Genomic DNA, 16,500 nt, shown 5'->3' on the forward strand with positions numbered 1-16,500 from the left:
TCCTAAAAAGTGAGAGAAAACTAGAATATATTAGTGTAAGCCTGGGAAAGAATTAATAGTGCTAGAATATTGTTAATTATGAAGTAAAGAGGAAATTGGATTTTGTCTGAATTATAGAGGAATAAATGGTGAATAATAAACTGTACTGGAATAATTAAATTCAATACAAATTTAAAGCAAAATATCAGTTAAAGATGTGTGTCAGTTTTAAGGCTTGCATTGTTGTTCTCTATCAATTTGAAATAATTATTTTTTGACATCTATGAATAAATATAATGGTTAGAATTAGGCTAAATTCAAAAAACCTAGGAGCATTTTTTGTGTAATGAGGATACAACATTTATTTGTAGTGTTTGTAATAGTTACGGTATTTGATCAGATTTATACCTGTGAAATCACAATGGAAAGGAATATTGTATTTACTTAGAATGGCATCAATGATTCCAACTCTAAGAGCATCAGAGGTGTATAAGAGCAACTATGCATACTTACATAGTTGAGAAAGCCACATTTTTATACGAATGTATATGGGCATGTGTTATTAATTCTTACAGATATTTTAAAAAGTAATTTTACACTTCTGTTATTATAACTACAGCCCAGTGTTTTAAATTGTGTGCACAATATGTGAGTCTTAGGATAATATTAAGATTAATTAAAAGAAGTAACAGAGGTGGAAAATGTATAAATATTTTTTTCATTTGAAGGACAGATTGACATTACTGTGATAGGCAATAGTGATTAACATGTCTATAGTTAGTATAAGCTCTAATAAAGTAATGGCAAAACTAGGTCATTGGAATATCTATAATTACACATGATTCTCCACTGGTAAGACTGATCAGGTTAACCAGTAGTAATCATTTTGCTATTAAGGGAAGTACTATTTGAAATTCATGGGCTAATATATTTAATTATTGATTTATTCATTACTTACATTTGTGAGAAAGAACAATATTTAGGACATGTAGCCATGGGCTGTAATTAGGTCTGCAATTTCTATGAAACTTCACAGTATTTATAAGAATGATTATGATTTTTTTTTATTTTTACTTCTTTTTATTATTATCATTTTATCACACAATTCCATAGGCCCTGGGATTTAACAGTTTCATTGGGGTTCAATCACTGATCTGGAAGTAGAGATGCATACTGCACTGTATCCTCACATCTAAATGTGATGGTCTCCATTACACAGTTACTATACATCCGCTTAAATGAAAAGCCACAAAATAAAATCAACAACAGGAAGAAAAAAGAAATTAACAATACCATGAAATTAAATAACATGCTACTGATAACTAATGTGTTGCTGGAGAAATGAAAAAGAAAATCAAGAACCTTCTTGTGGATTTTGATTTTTTTTGTTAGTTTCATCTCTTCAAAACACTTTCTTCTGATTAAATTCTTCACCAACTCCTAGGTTATACAAAAGCATCATTTTCTTCAAGAAAAGGGGATGTATAGTAACTGTGTAATGGAGACTATCGCATTTAGATGTGAGGATACAGTACAGTATGCATCCCTACTTCCAGATCAATGATGGAACCCCAATGAAACTGTTAAACATATCTTAACAGTAGGATGCTGGACTCTCTGCCATTGTCCATGGCCCCAATAACGGACTTATTACTGTTTATGAAGAACTATACTATTGTAATAATACAGGGGAAATCAAAGGTGGGGACGGGACTGAGGAGGAGGTAAGGGAAATTCCAGAGCCTATGGAACTGAATTATAAAATAATAATTTAAAAAATGAAAAAAAAAGGATAGCTTGTAACTTTGATTTTATCTACTCTGTCAGCAAGCTAATGTGACTTTTACATGTTTGGGGCATGTCTAAGGTGTGTATATTCAGTCCTAAGAGAATTGTGTGTCAATCAAGCTAGGTTTGAAATGGCTAATGTTCCTAGTCCTATGTCTATCTGCAGGTGGATATGAGTGGTGATGACTCATCTCTCCAACTTCCATGGTTCTTGGGATTATGAAATGTGGATGGGGCTTCCCTAGGTCCTGCTGAGTAGCCATAACAAATGCTCAAGCTTAATGGACCAGAATCCTTAGTCCCAGCACTGGGGAGGTATGAAGGGAAGTTTGCCTCAGCAATACAGAGAGAATTCAAGCTGTTCTTAGGCTTTTTCACTGGCAGGTGTTAGTCAGGAGTAGTGAAAATAAGTTAGGCTCTTCCCTATTTCCTGAAAGTTAGATTCTGGTGACTCTAAGGAATCTAATATTCTTAAGCTATGCTCATGGAGATGCAGTGGGGTCCTCACCCAGGTCTCTCGGCATTGAGGTAATTATACTGAAAATTATGGATTGGTAGCTGCCAAACTGAATCAAAGTAGAAGCTTCTTCGATTACACAGAGTGAGTGAGCATAGCTCCCAGACTTATGCCCAGAAATCTCACAGGGGCTTCCTGTCTGCTCTGGAAAGTACCCTGCATCCGATTCTTGGGACTTCTTTTGGTAATGGCACTGCTAGCTGTTCTTATGTCAGATTTTATTTTTAACAGCAGCTGAAGCCAGCAGCTTGATTTGGCAAGACTTGGCAAAGGGAGTGGAAGAAAGCAATGTGAGTTTCTTTACTGAAGCAAAGCAATCTCTTAGACCCCAATCAGAGTTCTAGATTGATTTTAAGTCAGTGAGCACAGTGGAATTCAATAGTTAGAACTGCTGCTGTGTGGTACTGGTTGGCAGGTGTCCTGACACTTCGTATTATCTTCCTTCAAACAAGAGCCCTTTCCCTCCACCAGTCAGCGGCCAGAAGCTGTTGGCTTTCAGAATCTCTGACATTACAGAGACGGTTTACTGATACATTCCCTCTGTCTGTATCCTGCCAACACAATCCTTTTTCTGGTATTTCTCTGCAGCTGAAGAGAGTGCAAGTCTTCTCTAGTCAGTTACCTTGATCATATAGAGAAGTCATTTCTTTGAAATTCTCATGGTAATGGCAATAGAAGCTGATTTCTGCATCAAATAACAACAAAAAAAAGTTTTACAGTATGAAACAGATCCTATAGATCAAATCTGCATTCATATGGATTTGATTTTCTACATATTTGCTTATGCAAGTCTTAATGCAATCATTATCATCAGTAGAAAATGCAATTATTAATGTGAATATTGATAAATTCATTATTAAGATTCATCTAAAGCTCATTGTTTTGGGCAGTTGGTGGTGTCCAACTACAACTAAAAGAGGTTCCTCATCAATAGAGGTGTGTAGAGATAGCCAAAATATATCTCTAAATCTACAAAATATCAGTATCAGGAAGTAGCTTCAAAGCCAAAGAAACAATTAGATGAGAAAGTAAGGCTGATTACACGTAGTCACAAAAACCTATTGCTATCAGGAGTACTGAGTCATGAACAACATTGGAAATGATAAACAGTGTTTAGAAATTGTGTAAGGCTTGTGGTAAGGTACAATAAATGCCTGGTGAGAGTCTGATAAAAAGGACTTGAGGCATGCACCTGCTTTCTATTAAGATGCAGTAAACTCATGCAATTGATATTCTTGAAGGTAATTTTACTAATGTATTGAACATGGTCTAAGAGCCTAAGTTGGTAAATGCCTCTGTAGTCAGCAGCTTTCTAATTCTGGGATTGGAATGGAAGGCTGAGGATAACAAGGCTCAGAGAAGTCTGGAAATAGGAAATTTTTTACTGAAAAGAGAATTTCTCCATATCATTGCTGTCTTTGAACAATTAATGGACGAGAGCCTTGAAATGCATTTACCCAACTGATATCATAATTAACACATTGTTAATCTGGTAATAAGAATAATAAAATAGTTGAATTAAAGTGTAACTATATTGCTAGCTGGATGTTATTATTAGGGAAAATAACATCCCTATAGACATCCAAGTGCTGGAACAATTTCTTTGGTATCTGGAGGGTCAATGAATGATAGCATCTTCTTATTAGCAGAAAGTTTTAAGAAAGTTAGACAAACCATAACAGAAAAAGACCCAGGAATGCATTACCAGAGACTCTTTGTCTATCTGGAGATTGCTATTTTTCCTTCTCCTAATAAGCCAGCAGCAATTTTGTGAGCATTGATGGGAAGTCAGTAGGCATACAGCTTCCACTCCTGAATAGATTCATTCTTACTTATTTTTATTTCCTGGAACTTAAAAAAATTATAAAGGGCACACATTTTTCTTCAGCTCATTGCATGTATATTGCTAAAATCCCAGGGCCTTTGGTTTTCAGATATGGGTGAATGTTTTTTACCACTTCTTATAAATGTGCCTTAAAATTAATGTAGGTTTTGAGGAGAAATAAAGTTAACATTTTGAATTTTCATCTTTCAATTACATTTTTGTCAACTTTTAAAAGTAGCATCACACATGATTTGTAAAAGTGATAAAGCAATTAACACTAAAATAATAAGATAAAGTAGCTCATGTTGTCTTCACTTTTCTCGCATTTAAAACACTTGTGTGGGCTAATTTAGTTGATAATATTAATGAAATAATATAAAGAACAAGAGATCTTCACAACAAAATTAAATAAATCAATTCCCTCCTTCCTTTGTTAATTTAAGCTTTTGTGTAAATGAATTCTTCAAATGTATGTTTTGATGGTGGCCTGGAAGCCACACAGTCAGTCAAGACTTGTTATTGCAAGTTTGACTATTAAGATTTCTTGTGTTGAAGTGAACACATCTCATATCATGAAGAGTATTAGTATACTCTGTTAATTAAATAAAGGAACCTGTAGATTACACAGTATTTCACACTGTACATGCATTACAGCAATCAGAGTATGGTTGAAGCACACACCATAGACCTAGGACATGTTGTAAGGAAAAAAAATAGGTAGTTCTCACAAAAGTCATTGTAAAATTAACTCTTGGTCAGGTTATATTGAGTGTATAACCTGAAAATAGTGGAAATCAATGAAGGATCTACCAATTGTAGAAAATACTACTCCCATTGATTACCTGTTATTAGTAAAGACAATACTAATATCAAGAGAGATAATAACTGCTGCGGGCAATTTGCAGAAAGAGAGCATCAACTGAAAATCAGTGCTTGCTACTGGGGAGATTAGGAGTAGTGGGAATAAAGTAAAGTTGATTAAAATTATCAAAATAGAAGTCAAAAATAATCATAACAAGTGTTCTTGATCTAGAGTATTCAGAGGTGATTATAATTTACTATATTGTATTAAACACTAAGTAACTAGAAAGAAGGAATTGTAGATCCCAAACACAAAGGAAAGATAAAGAAATGAGAATACTGCTTGTCTAGTTTGGCTTGATAGTTTATGATGTGCATTTATTGAAATATTGCATTGTATCTTCATAAAAATGCACAAATGCTAAACATTAACAAAAAGTGTAAACTACAACTGAGAGAGACAGAGAATCCTCTCTCCTTTACTCCACAAATGAGCACAACAGCCAGACCCAGGCCAGGCCAAACCAGGAGCCTGGAACTCTATCTTATTCTTCCAATGGGTTTCAGAGACCTAAATGCTTGGGCCATCTTCTATTGCTTTCCTAGGCACATTACCAGGAAGCTAAAATGGAAGTGGAGCAACTGGGACATGAACCAGAATCCTTGTGGGATGCCAAAATCGCAGTCTGTGGCTTTATCCACTGAAACAGAACACCAGCCACAATAAATAATACAATTCTACCAAAAATAGCATGCTAAAAAGTCACAGATGAAGGAAAAGTGGACAAAATGAAATTAAGATGCATTGAGGAGTCCACAAGTTCACGGAAAGGATATTATATATAGGGATATTATAGTGCTGATGGATTTCAAAAACTTTCGCACTTCTAATTTCATCTCCCTCAAACTTTTGTGAACTATCATTGCGTTATTCAAGGGTGAGGGTAACAGGGGAGGAAGAGATAGAAAGAAAGAACAAGAAAATACACAAAAGAAATACGGGGATTCACAATAAGCACACGTACTCTGAATGCGATCACTCTACAAGTTTCTGTGCCCCTGAGGAATGGCATGATGGAAGTATTTAAAGAAGGTTCCCTAAGAAGATAGCAATCTGACATTCAGGAACAGTCTTAGGACCAATCTGGCTTTTTCTCTTTGGCTCCAGGCCCATTTCTCAGCTATAAACAAAACAAAATTAAAGTTTGTGAAGTCTCATTTTAAAATAAAAGTCATTAGATTCTACAGATACTATCTTTCTCCTCTTGATATGTCACCTTGGTCTGGATCTAACTTTAAGGCCCAACTTAGTCCCTTTTCTCCTCTAAATATTTCATAAGCAATCCAACTCAAGAGATTACTCCCTGCTATCAAAAGGCAACTATCACATTCAGATAGTCACACCCTATGTTATGCCTGTCTCTATGACATATAAATAGTTGCTAGGTGGTGGTAAGGGTGGTGGGGGAAACATGAACTCTATCTAGTACATGATTGCATCTCCTGAAAAGATCTTAGCATGAAGCTATTTATTTAGTAGACATCTGATGACTGGCTTGAATAAAATTTTTATTGAAAACTCAGGGATGGGCCAAGCACAATAGATCAGCTGCCTAATCCTCCACCTCCAAGCCCTTGGATCCCAATCATCGCCCAGCTACTCCACTTCCCATCCAGTTCCCTGTTTGTGACCTTGAAAAGCAGTAGGGATGACCCTAAATCTTGGAGCCCTGTACCCACCTAGGAGACATGGAAGAGGCTCCTGGCTACTGGCTTTGGATCAGCTCAACTCTAGTTATTGTGGCCACTTAGGGAGTGAACCAGTGGATGGCAGATGTTTCTCTTTGTCTCCCCTTTTCTCTGTAAATCTGATCTACCTTTCCAAATGAATCCTACAAAAAAAAAAATAAAAATTAGAAAAACCTCAGGGCTATTCACTGTATACAAATCTTTAAAAGAATGAAATTCTACCATTTACAAACAAATGGTCCCAAGTAGATACCATTATGCTTAGTAAAAAAAGTCACAAGGACAAATATCATATGTTCTCTCTGACATAGGCAACCTTCTGGCAGCCCAGCCCTGGGGCCGGGCCATGTGATCTGGGCGCAGAGCTATTTGGCTGCCACGGGCAACACCTGGGCCATTGGCAGTGCCCACATGGCGGCCTGGGGTGTGAGTTCAGACAGGTAGGCAGAGCAAGCCTAGAGATTTCCCTACATGCATGCCCCATGGAATGACCAAGGAAGTGGGTAAGGTGATATCTGGGAGGGAAAACCACTGAGGGAATATGTTGGAGGCAAGTAATGACTTCTGAGGGACTTCCACTAACAAGGTCACTTATACTTGCAGGTAAGCAGAGGAGCTGAGACTGAGCACTTTGGGTGGGGACGTGGTGGTGCTGGAGAACCTTTCTGGGTCAGATCAATGCACCCACCTACATTGGAGACCTAAGCTGGGCTAGTTAGCGTGGATCACCTCTAACCACCAACCACCAGCACAAATCAAAGCTGGGGCTGAGAGTCTATCAGGCAAGGTTCCCACTGGCATGTGGAGGAGCCAGGGTGGAGTACGGGTATGCTGGATTCAGATATCACACCTACTCATTAATATGGGCCAGGGGTCGGAGCAGACTGGACAGGGTTAGGCTCTAGCACCTGCTAGCGAGAGTTAGGGCTTGGGGCAGGCCGGAATAGGTCACTCTGCAGCATATGACAGCAAAGGACATGACAGGATTAGGCTATGCCAGGCTAGGTCAGAGTAGCCACTGGAATGTACAATCTGTGGCTGGGAACAGATCTGGTTGGGAATCTAAGGAGATGACCCAAATGAGTTGTGATGCCCTCTCATAAATATGAGAGCCAGAATAGGGGCAGTGATCTGGATAGGACATGACTGCAGTATCCCTCAGCATGGGTGTGGACTAGGTCTGGGGAGTGCCAAACTGAGCTAGATTCCAGCACACACCGGTGCTCGAGAGACCCAGGCTGGATATAAGACAGGCTGGGCTAGGTCCCAGCTTCCATTGAACCATGCCAGGGCTGTGTCTGGGAGTGGATCAGGTGTGGCATGGCTATAGCACCTAACAATAAGAACAGGAACAGATACAGACTGGAGAGGCAAGGCCACTATTCCTAGTAGGACAAGAGGTGGACTAAGTCAGTCTGAGCCAAGGACCCACTGTTGTATGTGAGATCTGCCACTGGGAAAAGGCCTGATAGAAAAATTTGGGGGCCTGCTTTGTTGGGATACAATCCCTGCAGGCGAGTGCAAGAACCAAGGAGGGAAGCAGCCAAGACCAGGGTTTACGGTACCTGCAGGCATGCATGTGGGTCAGGTCTGGTGGTAGACCAGGCTGGGCCAGTTCATAACACCAACTGGCAGATCTGAGAATCAGGACTGGGTGCAACATAGGCCAGGTAAGGCCACAATACCACCAGTCCACATTAGGTCTGGGATTGGGGTCTGGCTGGGCTGGACTAGGCTGTAGCAACCACCAGTGTGAGCTGGAACAGATGGAATGGGTTCCCCATTCCTAGTTGCTGAGGAGATTGGGAGACTGGGTTCAGCTTCTCCCCTAATTCCCCACCTTCTCCAGATACAGGAAGAAGAAAAAGTAACTGTGGAAACAATGGTCTCACCCATATTCCCCTAGTCCTCAATCCTTACCATCCTGGTCAACTACATAAACATCATTAAAATAATAATATCTTAAAACTTAAAAAATAATAATAGTAAAGCAACTTCCCTGCAAAAATACAAGATCAACAGATATACGTAAAGATGTATATACATATACTAATCCATAGTATCTATATAATGGAGACATGTATACCATGAAGTAGATACATTACAGTATGCATCTCTACTGCTTAAAAAATGGACTCCCATTGAAACTGTTAAATGTATCTTGACACTAGAATGCTGGACTTTATAAACATGCTCTATACCTACAATGTCAGCATATACTTAAATAGCAGAATGATGGACTTGTTGTTGAGAGACTGAACTATTGTTACAGTACAGGGGAAATCAGTGTAGGGGAGAGGAGAAAGGTGGAGGAGGAAATCCCTGTCTTTAAAGCAAGGCACACAAATTCACAGGCTCCTTGATGTGTTAATATTCTGTCTCATTCTTGATTACTTAATGTGAGGGTCAGTTGCATTAATGAAGAAGTTATTATAAATTTCCTGCAAGTGGAAAAAAACATTTCTGTTTAACAGTAAAATGCTCATTGTCACAGATGAGGGAAACAATTGGATTGCTTTGATAGTGGATATTAATCCACAGTAAAAATTGTCTTTTGCGTCAAAATGTCATTTCTGTTATTGAGAGTAAAAGGTTGGAATCTGTAGATTCATAATCCAGAGCAGAAAAATATTAAAAGCCATGACATTTCATCTCCCGATACCTTCTTAATATGTGTTGAAAGTGCTACGATCCTGGCTATGTATTATGACCACAAATCCCATCTAAATCCTAAGTCCTAAAATCACTCCTGCTCAGGAATCCCACGGACTATAAGGTAGTTTGTAGATGGCTATTTTTAACCCCCAAGTCACACCTACAGATATATCCCAATTGTGTGTTTTAACAAAGTAAACATTGTGGCATCAGCTGCAACAGTTACTCCTGCAGTTCAGTTATGGCATTCACTCTTGGAACTTTGGGGAGAATTAGAGAAAGCAATTTTGTCTTCAGTTGCTTATTTCCCCTTTCCCATCCAATATGCCTTTTTTCCACCTCCAGAATTTTCATATTCTCTTTTCTCCTCCTTTCCAAAACCTGGTGTCTATGATGTACCCTATAAGCTTATTACACTAAGATACGAATGAATCCTTCAAGGATTATTTCTCCTAGTATTTGCATTCACATAGGGGCAAGCATTAAATAATGAAACACATTTGTGAATATTAGAATTTTAAGCATCACTATTACATTATTTGTACTTGAGGAAGCAATGTTCTTTGAAATCACATTACCTAATGCTTTAATTGACCATCATGTTGGCCAGTATTGAACTTGATAATGCAATAAATGATGCATATCTAGAATTCTGTGTTAGCTGAACAATCTTTACATTGACAATGATTGGCTCTGCTTTTCATCATTGGAGTACAACCATAAGTAAAGGAGCAACACATCAGGTGGAGGAAAACGACATTCTAAAGAAGATAGATTGGTTAATGTAATGCAACTAATTTGTTTTAAAGAACTCACTTATCTTAAAAATGTAATATTCAAAAGAAAATTGAATAATGTTATTGGCTAATTTATCACTATAATAAATCATTGCTTCTTTTTTCATGTGCATGAAGAGCTCAATCCTTAATGTTTATTGAAAACCGTCTATGTCCCAGTCAACTTGTCATGCTCATTTCTAATCTTTTCACTATCTCTGCAGAATTTAAACAGCTGTACTCATGAGTTAGATGGAATTTCATGTTCCTTTCCCATTATAAGAGTTTTTGTGCTGCCATTTATATCAGACTTCTATATTTGCAGGAAAAAAAAATGTTTTGAAATCAACCAGGTAGGAGGCAACGGGTAAGTAAGACTTTCCTGGAATTATTGGGAGGTATTATTGATGCCAAGAGAGCCCTTCCCATAATTCCAAACTAGTTTACCTGGAAATTCTCCAAGGAAAATCATCATTTGTGTCCAATGCAAGAATAAGACAGCTTTTATTGGATTGGAAAGAAGCTAATAACCCTTTGAGAATTTATTATGTATAATTTATTTACATTCTAGACATTAGTATGTGCTCACAAGGTGTTTTTCAGACTTCTCTTCATAAAAATGCCAAAGAGCCTGGCGAGAAACTCTATTTTGTTTCCAGTAAAGCATCTCGGGGCTTGCAGTCCTCACTGTCAGAGTTCCAATGCATTTTCAAAACGAAATCAGAGTGATGAATTTCCCAGACCAAAGGCCTTCCCTGTGTGGTCAGGAGGTACTGAAGGATAATCCACAATGTTGATTTTCGCCTTCATAGGAAAACAAGCTGCATAAAGACATAGGTCTTGGTAGGAAAGTGAAATACGCCACAGGAGACGAGAAATAAGAAGGTAGTATTCCTCCATCTCCTGATCTATCTAAAATAGTTATAATTCTAGGAGGAAGTTTGCAAACGTTTCAAAGGGCTCATCCTCCATCCTTGGAAATGTGCATTAAGCTTAATTTTTCTATAACAGGCCCTGTAAATAAGAAAGAAGAGATGTGCTGAGGTAAGAGGAGGGAGCACACCCATGTACTCTGTAGATAGAAGTTCCTTGTTAATAGGAGCCTTCTTTAAGAAGTTCATGGAAATGCATGCGACACAAAACTATACATGAATTTAAAAAGTATTTAAACAAAAACAAGCTTATATTTTAATTCCATATTTCTGTGGCACTTTTAGTATACCTTTGTAGATTAGTCTGACACGGAAATCCTAGTTGCTATTAAATAAGGTTGAAAAGAAACGAAAGAACTGAAATCCAACTGGTATGTGGATTATGTGTGATAATGGAATGAAGAAATAACTATGTTTAAAAAAGAGCATATATATTTTTTATTCTGAAGGCAAGTTCTTGTGATAAAAGTCCATCCATGGAAATTCCCTTTCTTCATCATTATGCCTGCTGCTGCCCTGAGATTCCACCCACCTTTCTCTTCCCACAGCCTTCAGTACATCTGTTTTTGCTTCTTATAATAAGGAGATCAGCCTTGGCTATGTCATGAGTGGTACCCAGACTACTAAGTATAGAACCCACACTTCCCCTTCCCTCTCTTGGCTTCCTCTCCTACTTACTCTGCAAAAACCAGCCTTGGAACTGAAGGCTTTACACACTTGAAAACTTGTAACAATTATTGAAAGCCTACCTTCCTCTTGAACCACACACACTGACTTTGGAAACATTTACATTATGTGCTAAAGACAAGGCAGTAGACAATTTAAGAGGTTTCTTCATTCAAGGAATCCTCAAATATTTAAACAGTCTTATACAAATGGAGGTATTTCATGAAGTCCATAAGGTATAGGCTTATCTTAGTGAAAAACAACAGAAATTTTCATGTATTTTTTCACAATATAAATTTTCTAAACACTTACTGAATATCCCTCATATGCATGCATTTTAAATATTTTATACCAAAATTAATTTATATTTCATTTCCACTTTTCACACACATTCTGAAGTGGGTTCCTATTTGTACTTGTGAAAGATATGTTTTGATGTCTGAAATTCTAGGATTCCCCTCTTTTTACTTTCTACGCCTTCCTTTCTTTCCATCTCTCCCCTCCATGTTCTCTTCTGCTTCTCCTCCCCTCCTTTGTCTCTCTTTCCTATCTCAATGTTTTAGCACCACACACCTAGAAGCATGCTACCTATATTGACAAGGTAAATGTAATTTGTCATGGTCATGATAGTAAACGGGAAAAAATGAGTAAGAAAACACAGAGGCAAACACTCACTTTAGCAGAGCACATTTATGGGAACTGATTTTGAAAGAGCATTCAGCATTGCCTAGCAGACGCTTCTTCCTTCGCTTGCTTTTAACCCAGTCTCCAGAATCACTGTTCTGACCGTTCTGTCTGCCCAAATCCCCATTCTGCAAGTCAACTCTTTGCAACACATTCTACTTCTCACCGGTAACTTATCTCCTCCTCCCAAGAGGTAGGGTGCACCCAGTATCAACTGCCTCCATCTCCATCCTAGTTATCCTCACAACGTGCAGCTCCTACCCAGTGTACTTGGTGTGCTCATTTCCTTCTTTCCCATCAGCACGTCCAGGTTTTGCTTATCCATGTGCTTCTTGCCTTAAACACAATCACACTTCTTCCCACAACCCCCACCATTGTTCTCACTTCTGGAAAAAAATATCAAAAAATTTTTAAGTTATAATGTAAGAAATTTCTGCCTGAAGCATGTACTCAGTATTGTTTTGTTCCTGCTAGCTCATGGTTTGGGGCTTTTGTGTAGTCGACACAAATGGTAGTGAAGGGTGTCTACATATTTCTTAACCTCGAGAGTTAAAATGTAACAGGGCTCTGCTCCATAAATATACCATAAATTCAAGTCTCAATTCAAATGCTGAACTGTATTGAGCATTCAGTGTCTATCCAAGCTCTTTTGCCTCATCTCAGCCCCTTGTGATTCCTTAGTTGGTTGTTGTCCTTGTTTTCTGGGAAGTGGGGAAATCAGATGCTTAATCACCATTCTCTGAGATACATCCGTGCTGAATGGACTTTAGTAATTGTCACGCACAGGTCATAGATGCCTTCTTCACCCTCACTCAGAGGGCTCGGTGCTCCTCATTCAGCTCATGAGTCCTCTACTCACAGTTTTTCTGCCTCTCTCAGCTTCCCTTCTACGTCAGTAGCTGTATATTTGGGTCTCCTATAGACTCCAAGGTTCATTCAACTCCTCCCAGTCCTGTATGTTGGTTACTAGGACCACAACACACAGTTGCCCAAACTAAATGCTCAAACCTTTCCACACAGGGGTCTTGTGATCTCCTTGAGCATTACCTAGCAAAAGAGACATAAGTGTGTTCCACTATCACATCCCTCCAGATTTGCTAGGGTCTGATCATGCCAACTTGTGGGGAACAAGAAAAAGGCCTCTTCTTGACAGTCAGCCCTGTTTTTTTCCCTTCCCCTCTTTCTTTGCCATATCACTGAAGCCTCGGGGAGGCAGGAGACTGATCTGACTCATCAAGCATTTTCACTGCCCCAATTATCTCCTGAGTGTAGGGCTTTTGAAATTCCACTGAGCATCTGCTCTAACATTTCTTCCCTAAGGCAACTCATGCCACAAACTCTAGATACCCAAATGACTTGTTAATATTACAAAATATCATAATGTCACAATGTCTGTTTCCATTTACTCTGAAACCATGCCTACAGATACATGCAAATTTAATGCTAATCTGAGCTTTCTCACAGATCTAGGGTCACCTAGATCATCTAGGTGTGCAACCCAATTCAAATCACAGTTTTACTTTGCTGCCTTCATGCAGTGTCATCTACCATGTCCTTGCCCATTACTCATTCTGCCTGAAGTCCAAAAGCTCTGTCCCCTGGGGCGGCTCCAGTGTGTCATGCAGAACAGCATTGCTGCTACCTACTGTTGTTGAATGTGGCCCTTCAGGATTCCAAAAACATCAAGATGCTTATTGTCATTCACCTTCCTGTTCAGTTTAAGTTTCACAGACATTGATTCTTACTTTTTATCAACTGTACCTTAACTCCTCTGTTTTCAGCACCAAGAACAATGATTACTGGATAACATTTGTAGAATAAATATTTGTAAATTAAATAAATGATAATGAGTGTTGAGTGAATGGTTCTTTAAATGCAGAGCAAAATAGTAAATAAGGCATTTGGTATCTGTAGAATTCTTCCACGGAGTCCTCATCCACTCAGCACAAGTCTCCCTGTATAATAAGCAATTCTCCCAGACATTTCTTCAACTATTCATCATTCCTTTTCTTACTTTTGGTGAGAGGCATGGGCTGGTTCTTGCTGATCTCAAAGATCTTTTATAATTTAATTCAATAAAGTCCAGAGACTTCCAAGCAAATCAACTACTAAATGCTGTATCAAGAAATTCCAGAATTGCTAGATGATCATGGTTTCCCTAAGAGCATTAGAATAACAGTAAGAATACTTAAATTGAGGGGGAAAAAAAAGAAGGAAGGAGAAGGGTGGGTGGGGAACAAAGGCAGGAGTGGGGCAGGGGGAGTATCAGTATGCTCCTATATATGAATTGTGAAGTATATGAAATGTATTCAGTTTATAGGAATAAAATAATAATAATGCATGTCTTCCATTGAGCATCTTCTGTTCCAGTTACTGTATACAATACTGTCTGCTTTCTTTATATTAAATTCAATCTTCAGAATCATCCAGGAATGTAAGTGTTGTCTCCATTTTACAAATAAGTGTGAGGCTCAAAGCAGGGAAATCGCAATATTCTGTAATTTACAAAACTAAGGATCCTATAGCTTAAAAATATTACAGAGACTTTGTGAACACCCACAGCTCCCATAAAGACATCTGCTCTGAGGACACAAAAGTCTGCTGTCCTTACATGTGTCTGTCCTTTGTTGGTGAGGACTACTACCGAGTACTCTGCTATCTGCAGCATCTGACTCGCTCCTGCTGTGTGTTTAGAGCTAAATAAATACTCCTTAAATTCAATGAAAAAGCAAACTCTCAGTTATGCAACAGCGTTGTATTTTGGTGAGAAATAACCCAACAAGGTAATTTAGTAAATGCTTTAATATGTTTCAGAATAACAAGTGATTATGTGAAATTTAGACACATGATAGTCCCTGGTGAGACACTGAGGGAAATAAGATTTAGATAAATTATAGTTATTTGAGATATACCACTCTGTTGTCACTGATTTGCAGCATATAAAAGCCACAAAATACATGTATTTTCAGTAACACTGAAGCATCAGTTCATAGGAATGAATTAAGACATAGTATCTCTGTGGAAATGACCAATATTTCAGTATTTTGTTCCTGTTGTCACCAAAACTTGCTGAAAGAATGAGTTTATTCCAGGGAGCACAAGTGAAGACTACATGACTTTGCCATGGTACCCACTCAGGTTATGGGTAACCAAGCGTGCCTGTGGCTGCTTCCTTTCATATTCATATCCCTTGTGATATATACTGTGTAAAATTCTTTTTGCCATAGTCCAGATACAGCATGACCACATAATATATCTTTGCACTATTTCCAGATACATTAAGATATCTAAGTCAGAATACAATAAAATCTTGGTAAATACTCAACTATAAATTTTAGTCTTACCTCCACAGACAGTTGAATGATTTTTAGGGCAGCTATCTGGAACTATGATTAAGCTTAAAATGATTTTTAAGTAAAAACACCACACTAGTAAAAATAATGTTTCTGAGACTCGCTTTTTTCCATTTGTTTAGAAAGCAAATGTACTCCAGCTAAAAGGAAAGAGATTATCTGAGCTCTCATTTAATCCCTACTAGATTCATTGCACTGCTTTCCTTTTCTGTGTCCAACTGGAGATACTGCCTCTCTCAAGGAATTGTTTCTGCTGATTGTCAGAAAGTAAGGATTCTAGGGCCACTTGGCTGTTCTCACACTATCGGCGAAACACAGTGTATGTGCTTGCCTCCCTTTTTCCTTTTGGTGAGACTACTTCTACTCTTCAACGGAACGCATTTGGCCAATTACCTTGTTCACCAAGAGTTCAGCACGCCACCTTAAACAGACAACGCTTTCAGTTCTCTAAACAGAGATGACCTGGCTCTTTATCAGAAATCTCTCAGAATTTCTTTACCAGAAATCAAACTTAGCAGCATTAAGGTGATTTACAATACACTGAAAAACTTCCCAGGTTGTGAGGCGGGGCATTATATTCATCAACTGCAAAGGATCTGGCAGGAAGTTCATTATTCCTTATTGAAGGGAGTAAGGACATGTTTCTGTCTTATGTGCTTGAGATAGTAGAGAATCTCCCACTTGGTACTGGTACAATGCATTTCAAAAGATCAGTGCAGCCTGCCCCACCACAGTAGGCATTCCTTTGCCTCCAGGCAGCAGGACCTACTGAACT

Source organism: Ochotona princeps, chromosome 7 (genome assembly GCF_030435755.1).
Source record: "Ochotona princeps isolate mOchPri1 chromosome 7, mOchPri1.hap1, whole genome shotgun sequence".
NCBI classification, from domain to species: Eukaryota; Metazoa; Chordata; class Mammalia; order Lagomorpha; family Ochotonidae; genus Ochotona; species Ochotona princeps.